Source organism: Pinus tabuliformis, chromosome 8, assembly GCF_031772625.1.
Source record: "Pinus tabuliformis cultivar Carrire ecotype Pingquan chromosome 8, CPIR1, whole genome shotgun sequence".
In the NCBI taxonomy this organism is placed as follows: Eukaryota; Viridiplantae; Streptophyta; class Pinopsida; order Pinales; family Pinaceae; genus Pinus; species Pinus tabuliformis.
The window spans coordinates 492,436,165-492,449,679 of NC_142294.1; the positions used below are offsets into that span (position 1 = coordinate 492,436,165).

Below are 13,515 nucleotides of genomic sequence, written 5' to 3' on the forward strand. Positions count from 1 at the left end.
ATCTATTAGTATTGTCTAAAAATTTAATTTTATTCCAATAGAAAAATAGAAAGTCTAGGTTGAGTAATTTTCAATCCCAGCTCCGGAGGTGTTACTTATAAATATTGCAACAATGTGGCATATTAGTTGACTAGTTCTCTTTTCATGCAAACTATTTTTAAAGATAAGAAATCAAGATGAAGATTACATATACACGTACACGTTCTTGCAAACGTCTGAAATTTGATCTTATATTAATTTTTATATAATATTGTTTGCTCTCAGAGTTGATCATACATTAATTTTTGTATGGTATTATTAAGAAATTTGGAAACAATCTGAAATTTGATCTTATATTATTTTTTATATGATATTGTTTGATCTCAAAGTTGATCAAATATTAATTTTTTTTATATGATATTATTAAGAAATTTGGAAACGATCTGAAGCCTGCCTCTACCAGTCTCTCCTAATTCTACCATTCTACCTCTTGACTTTAGAAGGGAGAATGGCAGGTTTAGGAGAGGGACATTAAAAAAGCTCGCTTGCTTTGAGAATTCCCATTCCAAAGGCCAAGCAGAGAGCTGAGATAATCATGGGTGACAGTGGATCTTCAGTTTCAGTTTCATTAGTGGAAGATTTTAATGGCCTCATTAAGCTCTACAGCGACGGATCCGTGGTGCGTGGAGACGAACCAGCTTTCCACCTTCCTCCACTCACTGAAAGTTACGACCACGTTTTATACAAAGACATTGTGTTTGATCATACACTCGGCTTATGGGCGCGCCTGTATCTCCCCAATTCTTTCCCAGCCACCACCACACGCCTGCCAGTAATCTTGTACTTTCATGGCGGAGGCTTCTGTTTGCTTAGCCCTCACAGTCCCGATGTGCACCGTTTCTGTGTAAAGTGGGCAGCCGATGTAGGGGCCCTCGTCGTCTCCGTACACTACAGATTGGCTCCCGAGCATCGCCTCCCTGCTGCTTATCACGATTCTGTCTCTGCTCTCCAATGGCTTCATTCCCAGTCCAAAGCCACAGGCGGGGGAGAAAGAGGCGATCCTTGGTTCGATTCGCATGCCGACTTCTCCAAGGTATTCCTCATGGGAGAAAGCGCAGGAGGCAACATCGCGCATAGGCTGGGAATGTGGTGTAGCGGACAAGATTGGGGTGGAGATATGCGAATAAGAGGATTGATTTTGCTGTATCCCTTTTACGGAGGGGAGGCACGGACTGCGTCCGAAACTAGGGAGAAGCAAGGGACTCCGCCTTTTACAGTGGAAGACTCGGATTTTTTTTGGAGGGTGGCACTCCCCGCGGGAAGCAACAGAGATCACCATTTCTGCAACCCCCTCACCGTATCGCTGGATGTTTGGTCCCTTGGAGGCCCTTTACCGCCCACGGTTATGGTGATTGCAGGGCTTGACATTTTGAGGAACAAACAATTGGAATACTGTGATCTTCTCAAGAAATGCGGTGATCAAATCATCGAAGTTGTGGAGTTTGAAGAGGAAGATCATGGCTTCACCCTTCTGAAAATGGACGAACAAAATTCAATAAAAGTGATAGAGTACGCTTCCAATTTCATTAAATTCGCAACTTGACATGAAGACTCCACGGCCCAGGGAGTTTCGTTGGATCCTATTTCATTCATTGAAGTTAAAAGTTAAGTTTATAGGCGTTTTCTGTTGTTTTTGGATTATTTTCTGAAGTATAATATATGTCTTAGTCTCGTAGGATTTTCTTAAATATAATATAAAAGACGTCCATTTTTTATGGTATCCCCCAATTTTTTAACATCTTTACATTTTATTTTCATCGATAACATCAATTAGTTCAACGCCATTTCACTAATTATTTTATATCTCAAAATAATATTATATAATTTAAAATTATATTAATTTTTTAATAATCAATTTCAATTTTAATTTTCAATTTTTTAATTTTATGATTATATTTTCTGAAATAAATGTTATTTAATAATATATTTTTATAATTTAAAGTTTTTATTATAATAATAAAATTAATATTTATTTTCTTTGTAAGTTGATTATTTAAATTTGAAGTTTGATGGGAGTTTTATATTAAAATATTATGAAATAATTTAATTATTAATAATTAATAAATGGATAGTCAAAAGATCTTAATTTAAGTGGTTTGGTGAATAAAGAGTTTTATATTGAAATAATGTGTAATAATTTAATCATTAATAATTAGTAGATGGATGGTCAAAAGATCTTAATTTAAGTGGTTTTGTAATTGACACATTATTGGTTGTTATGAAATAATTATATCTAGTGTAATAGTGGTAGCCAATCTAATTGAAATTATGGATTCACCATAAATTCTCATTCTAGTTTAAGAAAAAAAATTTAAAGGAATATTCACAAAATATTTTTAGTATTAGTCATAAATAGACAATTGAAATTTATTTCAAAGATAACTATGTCATTTTTTTTCAATTTAATTAAAAATGTTGTAAAAGTAAATTAAACTAAACTATATACAAAATATTGACTATAAAATAAATTATGGTTTTTGTATCAAGTCATAGTGTTGGTCCATTGTTAAGTGGGGATGAATCCTCATGGTTAAAGATCTTGTTACATTTTTTTCAGTTAGACATATACACATTTTAAAGAAGTGCTTACCTTTTTAAGAAGCTCTAATAAATACACAAATGTTCAGAGATACTTAGATAACCTTAGGTCATAGAAAATGAAAAATGCTCATAACAATTCCTTAATCTAAGTATTATTGTTTTGATCTCTTCCATGTTAAGTAGCTTGTCAAGATCACAAACCTAATTTCTACAAACATGTTCACATTCTAGAATTTCATAATGTGAGTGGGAATTTGAGAAGTGCAAACATGTTCACATTCTAGAATTTCATAATGGGAATGTGAATTTGGGAATTTGAGAAATTGTATTGCATTTAAAAAGTCCAACAACTTTGTGTGCTACACATAATTTTTTAATCTATCTTCATCATAACATTTCAACTATTATAATGAGTTTCCCATAATTCCAGAATTTCCAAGAAATTAATTGAATAAAAAGTAAAATGCATAACAAGGATCAGATAAGTATATCTCATTATATCAATAAGTTCATTTTTCCAAGATAATTGGTATAATTCTATTAATAGTTCAATCTTTGCTAAATAGTACCAAAGTCTTTGGTGCATAGGTAAAGGCAAGGGAGAAAAGAAAGGAAGGAAGGAAGTACATACATGTATTCTATATATATGTGTGTGTGTGTGTGTGTGATGTTATAGATTAGTCTAAATCAATGTATTGAATGGGCCTTAGTCTATCTTTTTCCATATGTTGAGTTATGCTTACTTGTAATTTAGTGTTATAATAATGTTTATCACCACTACATTTTCTTGGAAATCATTGTTACTCACTTGTACAATTCTTTGGTTTTCCAACATGGTGTTAGAGTTGTTGGTTTGAGATTCAACTTGTCGTCTATAAGTCATTTTAAAGGCAATTATTAATTTACATGCTCATGTGGAGTTGACACTGTGTAATAGAGTGACTTGGGTTCATCTTACCATTAAGATTAAAAATTTTGCATAACAATTATCCATGAAAGAAAAAATATCTAGTTTTGAATGATCACAACTATAGTTTGTGGGGATAAGATATGGAAACAATTTTAAATAATAAAATATTATGGTAGTTTACAAAAATTAGGATTAAAAACTTTAAAGATGAACATAATAAGTTCATTATTGATGGGGGCAAATATGAAGTAGTATGTGTTATCATAATCTACATTTCCAAGAAAAAGATTGACTTTTGTAGAAGTGGGATTGATTGGGAAAATAAAACATAAAAGAAGTTGAAAACTTTGTTTGATAAGATAAATGAAATCAAATTACGCAAATTGGAGTAAAGTTTATCGTTATCAATTCAATAATGGACCTATATACTTTGGTATTTTTTGAAAGTTTGATTTAATTGGTAGAAATTTTGACTATAAATTTTTTTCGAAACACTTTTTAAACTCTTTTAAAACATCCAAATAACTCCATTTTTTAAACTTAACTAAAAATATACTTATCCTAAAATATCATCCACTTATTAACAACTTCACTTGAAAAATAAGAGATCATCCACTTGAAATACAAATGATGTAATCACAACTCAAAATAAGCTAAAATTTTGGATACCTTATTTTATTGTGTTAAAATACATATAAAATTTTGGATATTTCATATTATTATTAATATTTTTAAATTTATAATTTAAATTAATACAATTAAAATATAATATTAAAAAATTATTTTTATTAATATAATATTTTAATATCTATTTTTCCTAAAATGTATAATATAAATTTTATTTCATTTTAAATATTATATAAAAAATTAAAAAGATCTCAAAAATTTATGCCATGAAATATATCTAAATTAAACTATAACGTCAAAAAGAAGTATTTTACCACTATGGAATGCCTTGGCACAAAATGACCTCCCAAAAAATTGCAATTCTATTCGCTAAACACCGAACACGTCGGTGGAGTAATGATAACACGGTTGCCGACATCGGTAGAGTACATTAGGTGAGTTGTCGGGTTACCACTGATGCTATGGGTTACATACACGCGTTCTTCATGGCTTTCAATAATATATGGATGATAGCATGCATCTACCAAAAAAAATGAAAATGGTGGCAGATCAACGTGAATTTCCCTTTTTTGAATTAATCATGGGTTGATTATGTATTTTTTGTTTTTCCGGAAAAGTGAAAACAGAAAAACATTTCATTTTAGAATCTGAGGCCTTTAAAGACAACACGGAAAGTTATGCAGATACGCTGGCAGCTAGCTCTTGGGATAATCTATTTAACCAGGGGTTTGTCGAAAAGACGGGAGCATTTATTGTGAAGCTTCACAAAAAAAGGGCCGATTACATCAAGCAGATGAAAAAGCAATCTGTCCAATAGGCTATCTTTAGCCTCGTGGACGTTAAAATAATTTCTTTCTTTCTTTCTTATGTGGAAATTCCCCGTCCGGATATTCCGCTTAGGAAATTTCAAATCTTATGAAGTAATATATATTTGTTCTACATTCACAATACATTTGTTTTGTGTAAATGGCATGAGTTTTAAGTAGTGTAAATGGCATGAGTTTTAAGTAGTGTAAATGTCCTATGTTTTAAGTAATGTTTTATGTGAATGGGCTAAGTTTTAAGTAATGTTTTGTGTAAATGGTGTTGTATTAGGATAAAGGTTGTTTTAATATGAAAATTAATTATGTTTATTTTAGGGTTTATATATTTTGAGTTTATAATATTAGTTTTTTGGGTTTAACATTATTTTTTATGGTGTAAGTTTTAAGTAATTTAAATGGGTAGCATTGTGATTTCAATATGAAAATCAACTATGGTCAACTATGTTTATTTTAGTGTTTATAATTTTTATCTTAGGTTTTATATACTTTGGGTTTATAATATTAGTCCTTTGGGTTTAATATTATTCCCTTGAGTTCATAATCTCTTGGGTTTATAATGTCAATCCCTTGGGTTTATAACATCAATTATAGTCAACCATAGTCAATTATAGCCAACTATGGTCGAATGTTGCATTGTTATAATGATTGCCTCAATATGAAAATCAACCATGGTCTAACGATGCATTGTGACAAAGATTGTCTCGATATGAAAATCAACTATGATTAAACATAGTCAACCATGGTTAACAATATTTATATTTATAAATATTTTTTTACTTAACAAAATTTATATTAATAAAACAATATTAATAAATAATAATAATAAATAGTATTTATTATTATTATTATTTATTAATTTTGAATGAATAAATTAATTATTTAATGAATTTATTAATAATGAATAAAACATAAATTAATAAATTAATTATTGTTATTATTTATTAATTAATAACACTATTGAATTATTAATTAACAAATATTTATTAAGTATTAGTATTTATTATTATTACTATATTATTTATTTAATTAATATTATTATTTAATTGATAATAAATATTATTATTTTTTAATTAATTAATTTTTTATTTAATTAATTAATAATAATAATAATAATGTTAAGTAATCTTAATATTAATAATTATATTTTTTTTTTGTGTATATTAATCACATTTACTAATATGGTTGTGCTAGTATATATTTCTTTTACTTAATATTAGCAAATCCTATTAAAAAATACACTTGTTTTTGTAAATGGCCCAAGTTCTATGTAACATGAGCATCGTTATATTTAAATGATTGGAAAAAGTTTTGCTAGCTTTAATTAAAAAATAATAATGGAAAATGATAAGACAGTGTTAATAAGAAATAGAAAAACTCAACTATGAATAAATTGTGACTTACTTAGATGGAATAGATATTTTTTAATGATAATTTTATAAAAATATATTTATAATTTTAAAATAAAATGAAATATATATATATATATATATATATATATATATATTCAAAAGGTGTAGTCTAACTTATAGATGAAATGACCTTTTTCACAAAAAAATTTCTAGTTAATTTTAATCAAAATCACATAGAGATTTTTAAAAATTTGAGTTTAAATTGTTTAATATTTCAGGGTGTTAAAATTGTATTGTATGATTTTGGTGAATTCAAGTGAAAAAGGATATTTTGTCTATAAGTTAGACTTCGCCTATACAAAATAATATAAAATTATTAATTATTATTATGATTATTAATTTAAAAAAATTATATTGATAAGAGTTGCATTAAAGTTAATAATGAAAAGATGCATAAAAATATATATTTATTGACTTACACATTTATAAGTTACTATTAAATTATAAGTCTAATAATGCTATATTTAGGAATAGTTATATGAATTAAACAGTTGGTAAAAATCTATACATATCAATCCATGATAAACATTAAAACACTCTCACTTCATAATATATCTCATATATTTACTATTAAAAAAATCATAAAAATTAACTACATCATCACTATTTTTTAAATTATTATTGTTATTAATTATAAAAAGAATCAATATATAAGTCAAATATATATACATTTTTAAAAACATGTAACAAGGTTCTTAATCATAGGAATGTGCTTAAACTTAATCATAGAGATTACTAATTTGTAAATTAGCTTTTTCACAATACCATGGGCCACTAGTATTGTATATCAATATCATATATCCAAAAAACCATAACTCATTACATATAACATTTTTTAATTAATTAATTTAATTAAAAATATAAAAAAACATAACTATGTCTCAATCTTTAAACTATAATTAAAAAATTATCTAAATTAAAAAATATAATTATAATTTAATTTTGGAAAATGAAATAAAATTTCATTACAATGGAAGATTGGCCTTAAAATTAAAAATGGCACTGCTCGGATATGCTGAGATGGGGGCATTCAACAAAAGGAACATTCACCATCAAAGAAGCTTACTAGCTAAAAGTAGAACAAGAACAAGATGGACAAGCACTACTATGGAAAAAAAATTGGAGCGGAGGATGGTGGCCTAATGTAGCTCATTTCCTCTGGCTTGTTTGTAAAGGGAGAACACTGACTTGGGATTAGTTACAGAAAAAAAGGATGCAAGGTCTGACCTTCTATTGGATGTGCCGGCAAGACAAAGAGGACATCGAGCACATAATGAACTCATGTCCGTTTGTGAATTAGCAATGGGGTCAAATACAAGGAGTCTTTGGAAGAATGGATAGGAACTATTAAAACATAAAAGAAACAATCATATTATGGAGGAATAACATCTTCTCAAGCCATGTCTTGAATCGTGCATGGGGACTAGCCCTGGGATTCAACCTCTAGACCATATGGAAAGAACGGAACAACAGAATCTTCCAAAACAAAACTTCAACGCAAGACCAGGTATGGGAAGGATTAGTTAATAACATCAAGGAAACGATTCTTGCAGAACAATGGAGACCAGAAGATTGGCAATTCCCTCCCCATGAAGGAAAAATACTTCGCTGTCTTAATTTATCAAGTGAAATGATCGCCCCAAATGCATGGAAAGCGAGAAAGATCAATATTGATTCCCCGAAGCATTTCACTCTACCAGGAGAAGGATTCATCAAGCTGAATTTCGACAGGGCCTCAAAAGGGAACCGAGGAATAGCAGGATTATGTGACATATTCAGAGATAACCAAGCATACACGTAGCTTATATATGCAGAATCATATGGAATTGCAAGTAACAATGAAGCCAAATTTGCAACTGCTGGACAGGGACTCAGAATTGCTGTAAGATTGGGATACAAACACGTGGAAGTGGAAGGTGACTCCAGCTTGGTTATCAACACTATGAGGAAACTTAACAATGGCACGCCATGGGATAAACTGAGTCAAAGTTGGAGGACAGCTCGTCTTATCCAAGAGATAGGGGAACTCATTCATAAGTTCAATTATCTAGTAATCAGACATGTAAGAAGGGAAGGGAACAAAGCAGCAGATTTCTTGGCCATTTGGGGCTTTAACTAACAACATGGACCAATGGAAAGAATATGGCCAATGCAGCCCAGGGATGATAGAACTAAACCCTTGGAAGAGATCCTGCAGCAAGATACCCAAAACAGCTAGGAAACAGAGAATCCTAACAACAATACCCCCGATCGGGGTGTGTGGCTGAGTACACCGACCAGTTATGGTAGTCAGGGCACATAAGGTAAGGGTACTACCAGCCACCCCCCACACGCTCATGGTGATGGGTGCGGTGGCCTCCCACATGACAACTGGCAGAAGGCAGGGGAGAAGTGGCAGTCAGGGCCAAGGTAGTGAAGGAGGTGGGAAGGATATGTAGAAATTTTGAATAATATGACACTTATTCACAGAGATTATCCCTATTATACACTATTGCAGAATACATGCATAATACATAACCCCCTCTACGTTGATCATCAATTTAGCAACATTAAAAACAATGAAACATCAATCGCATGCACACATTAACACAGTATGTAACCCAGGGAAAGCATACAACTGAAAACCCCACACTATCTGTATATTATATTGATTGAGAACATGTAACAATACATAGTACAATACTCCTCACAAGTACTCAGTACTATCTCCACCTGTTACACACAAACTAGCTCAGATCTGATGCCTCAAATCTCCTCCACTGTTTGCCCTGCCTCTACTGCGCAATCCTGCATGAGAATAATGATGAATGGCTGAAGCAAACTCATATTTCCTTGGTTGAACCATGAAATTCTCATTGGAATTACTCAATCCCACTGATTGTGCAAGATCTCATGCACAACTATAGTCACAACTGATAGCAATCTCAACCTCTAACACATGTCTCCACTGAACTGTCCATGCACTCAGTTAACTGATGTATTCTTTAGTTGCTTTATGAGTTAATAATTAGTGAATTAATTTAATTTAACAATTAATTCACATCACTCATCACCAGTGTATTTTCAGTTAGACTAAATACAACTACAAGTCAAACTGAACACAACTCCATCAACTCCACCAAACTCAACCACATGAGTTCTAACTGAAGTCCTGCGTGCAATAGCTCAACTGACCCACAAGAAAAGCGTATTTCCTTCTGACAGCTGCATGTGCCACATCTGTAGCTCAAACTGAAGTGCTCCAAGAGGATAAGATAATGTTTATAGTCCAAATATTATTATGATCTAATAATATTCGACTGTTCTATTTTTAGCCTCGCAGTCTAAAAATAGAAACCACCCATATGTCTAAAAATAGAAGTCCATCTATTTTTACCAACATGATCAATCATCCACAAATATCATCCTGAAACTCATAGACCATGATCCATATGTCTAAAAATAGACAGAGTCTAAAAATAGACTTTGCGCCAAAAATAGCTTGCGGGCCCACTTAGTGAAGGCGACTTCTTTCCACTAAGCTCCATCATCTTGTTGCATTCTCAACACTCCCTCTCAACAAGATATGGATTATCAGCAACCCCTATCCTGCCTCGGTGGTATTCGAATTTTCTCCTGGTGAGCGCCTTCGTCAAGGTATCAGCATCCTGATCCTCCGTTGGAATGTATGAAAGTAACATGATTCTCCGCTGCACACAATCTCTGATATGATGGTACCTGATTTCAATGTGCTTAGATCTATCATGAAATACTGGATTAGCCGAAAATTTAATGCAACTCTAGTTATCACAATAAATCACTGTAGGCTCCAAGCATGAACCGAACAACCCGACCAGGATCTTCCTCATCCATATAGCCTCGCATGCAGCCAAACTTGTTGCCATATACTCGGCCTCTGCTGAACTGAGTGCCACGGATCTCTGCTTCCTACTGTACCAAGAAACTGCTATCGACCTGATACTGAAAATCCCTCCAGATGTGCTCTTTCTGTCCGTTGGGCTCCCTGCCCAATCTGCATCCGTGAAGCCACATAGCTTCACCTCATCCTCCTGTCTGTACCACAATCCATATCCCGATGTGCCTATGAGATAACGTAATACATGCTTGCCTACCTTCCAGAAGAGCTTGGTTGGCTTAACCATAGCTTGTGAAAGCTGGTTAACAACAAAGCATATATCGGGTCGTGTATTGACCAGATACATAAGCGACCCCACCAACTGTCGATAAACGGTGGCATCCACTACTTTTTCTGAAGTAGCATCCTCCTTCCTCCAACCTCCAGGAAGAGGAGTATCAACAGGCTTACAGCCATGCATGTTGAACTTCTCCAGTATCTCCCGAGCATACTTACCCTGAGAAACAAATAGTCCATCACTGTGCTGCCAGATTTCCAATCCCAGGAAATAATGAAGGAGGCCCAAGTCCTTCATCTCAAACTCCTTAGCAAGATCATCCTTGCATCAAAGTATCAACAACTCATCACCTATTAGAATCAAATCATCTACATAAAGTACAATGATAAGCAACTTACCCTCCACCGCAATCTGGTATAGGTTAGGATCCACCTCACTCTTGGAGAATCCAAGTCCAGTGAAATAACTATCTATCCGTGTGTACCAACCACGTGGTGCTTGTTTCAACCCATACAACGCTCTCTTGAGCCTGCACACATGCGACTCGCTGCTGAAGATCTCAAAACCTTCGGGTTGCTCTATGTACACCTCCTCCTTAATGACTCCGTTGAGGAACGCAGTCTTCACATCCATTTGATGAATGTGCCGCCCCATCTGCACTGAGAGAGCAAGAATAGTTCGTATGGAAGAATACCTTGCGACAGGTGCAAAGGTCTCCTCATAATCGATCCCCTCTATTTGTGAAAAGCCTCGGGCAACAAATCTTGCCTTGTACTTCTCCACACTCTCGTCAGCTGCCTGCTTAACTTTGTAGATCCATCTCGAACCCACCACTGATTTCCCTTCCGGTCTTGGGACAATCTCCCATGCACTGTTTCTAACAATCGAATCATACTCTTCCACCATGGCATCTACCCATGCGGGATCCTCCACAGCTTCCTCGAAAGAGGATGGCTCAGTCACAACACATTTGCTCACAAGAGCCATGTATCCAGTGTACCGATCAGGTGACTGTCTCTGTCTACGTTGAGTTGTAGGTGGTCCTACAACCTTCTCTGCATCTTGAGCCAGTCGCTCAGCTTCTGTCAAGCGCTTTCGCCCTCTGATGGTTGGCGCTGCATGAGTGGTCTCTTCCACTCCATGAACTTCGTCCTGTGGCTGATCCACATCCTAAAGCTCATCCTTAGGAACTAATAGCTCTTCATCTACATGCAAGTGTGGCTCCCTCTCAAGCGAACACTTCATGGCTTTCTCCTCCTGAAATTTTATATCCCGTCGCACAATAGTCTTGCGACTGTCTGATAACTACACATGATAGTTGTTGGGCGTATCAGTGTACCCCACAAAGATCCCAACCTCTGCGGTCGGCTCCAGCTTCTTCCTGGCATCCTTCGTCACAGGCATGTAAACGTTAGCACCAAAAATATTCAAATGAGAAAGATCAGGCTTCTTACCAGAATAAGCCTCCTCGGGTGTACTCATGCCAAGTATCCTGTGAGGACAACAGTTCTACAAATATACTGCAGTATTGCATGCTTCCGCCCATAAGTGAAGGGGTAGGCCCTGATCGTGCAACATCGCCCGTGCAACACCTACGATCGTTCTGTTCTTCCGCTCAGCAACCCCGTTCTGCTGTGGGTTATGGGGAGCTATGAGCTCTCTTCGAATCCCTTCTGCGCTGCAGAAATCCTTGAACTTGCCAGAGATATATTCACCACCATTGTCGCTCCTAAGATCCTTCACCTTCTTCCCCGGTTCCTTCTCGAACAGTGCTTTGAACTCACAGAACTTTGAGTATGTCTCGCTCTTCTTCTACATGAAGAAGATCCAGTACTTTCGAGAGAAATCATCAACAAAGATCACATAATACCTGTGCTTTGCTGTTGAATCTACTGAGAAAGGTCCACACACGTCTGTGTGAATTCTCTCAAGGATCGTCGTGGCGCGACTATCCTTCTCGTGAAAGGTGGCTTTCACAAACTTTCCCAAAGTACACCCCTTACACTGATCTGACTGCGCAAGAGTGCCTTTAGGAAGCCCTGTAGTAATCTGCTGCAGTATCTTCAAGGCTCCATGGTGAAGGTGACCCAATCTCCTGTGCCACAGCTCGCCATCATCCCGGCTCACCAATCCTTCTGCTTTGCATGCCATTTTTGTACAGCCATCTACATGAAACTGATAAAGGTTCCTGACTCGAACCCCTATCTTCCGGGTTTCTCCAGTTGTCTTGCTGTGCAGGAAAGCCTTTCCCTCGCTGAAAACAACATCATATCCCTTGTCTTCTAACATCGTCACAGAGATAAGATTCTTCTTCAATCCTGGAACATGCATCACTTCCTTCAATACAAAGGGTTTACCAAACTCCCTCTCAAAGGAAATGGTACCGATACCAGTCGCACTGTATCTACCATCATCGCCCATCTCGATGTGCACTCCAAGATCTTTCTCCTCCAGATCAGAAAACAAATCTTGATCCCTTGTCATGTGAAAAGACGCACCACTGTCCAAGAACCATACCGATCCCATCACACTTGATACCAAGCATGCGATCAATGAAAAATAAAGCTCAAACTGTGAGGCCAAGGCCTCTCCTACTGCAGATCCAGCTGCTTGCTTATTTTTCTTCATCTGCGGACAATTTGTGGCATAGTGTCCGTGCTGGTGACAGTGAAAGCACTTCACCTTGGACATATCCTACTTCTTGCATTTCGCACCGGAATGAGAAGCTTTCTTGTTCTTCCCCTTCTTTTCTTTGGCAGCCAAAGTGCAATTTTCTTCATCAGGTCCCTTTGATGAAGATACGTCGCTGGTATTCCGCCTGATCTCCTCCTGCACAAGATCTGACCAAAGTCTCTCCCATCCTGGCAATTTCTCTCGACCATTGACAGAGTCCTGATAGGAATGCCAACTCTTCGGAAGACCAAGGAGAGCCAAGCTCACCAATTCCTCATCATCGACAGTCACCCCCACACTTCCCAGCTCATCCCTGCACTGAGTGAACTTAGTGAGATACTTGGGCACGCTGTCTCCCT

At 35.2% G+C, this 13,515-nt stretch overlaps 1 pseudogene; it reads left to right on the forward strand.

Annotated features, from left to right (window-relative positions):
- The first annotated feature begins 519 nt into the window (after positions 1–519).
- Positions 520–1,649, forward strand: LOC149236227 (strigolactones hydrolase CXE15 pseudogene; annotated as a pseudogene).
- The last annotated feature ends 11,866 nt before the right edge of the window (positions 1,650–13,515 follow it).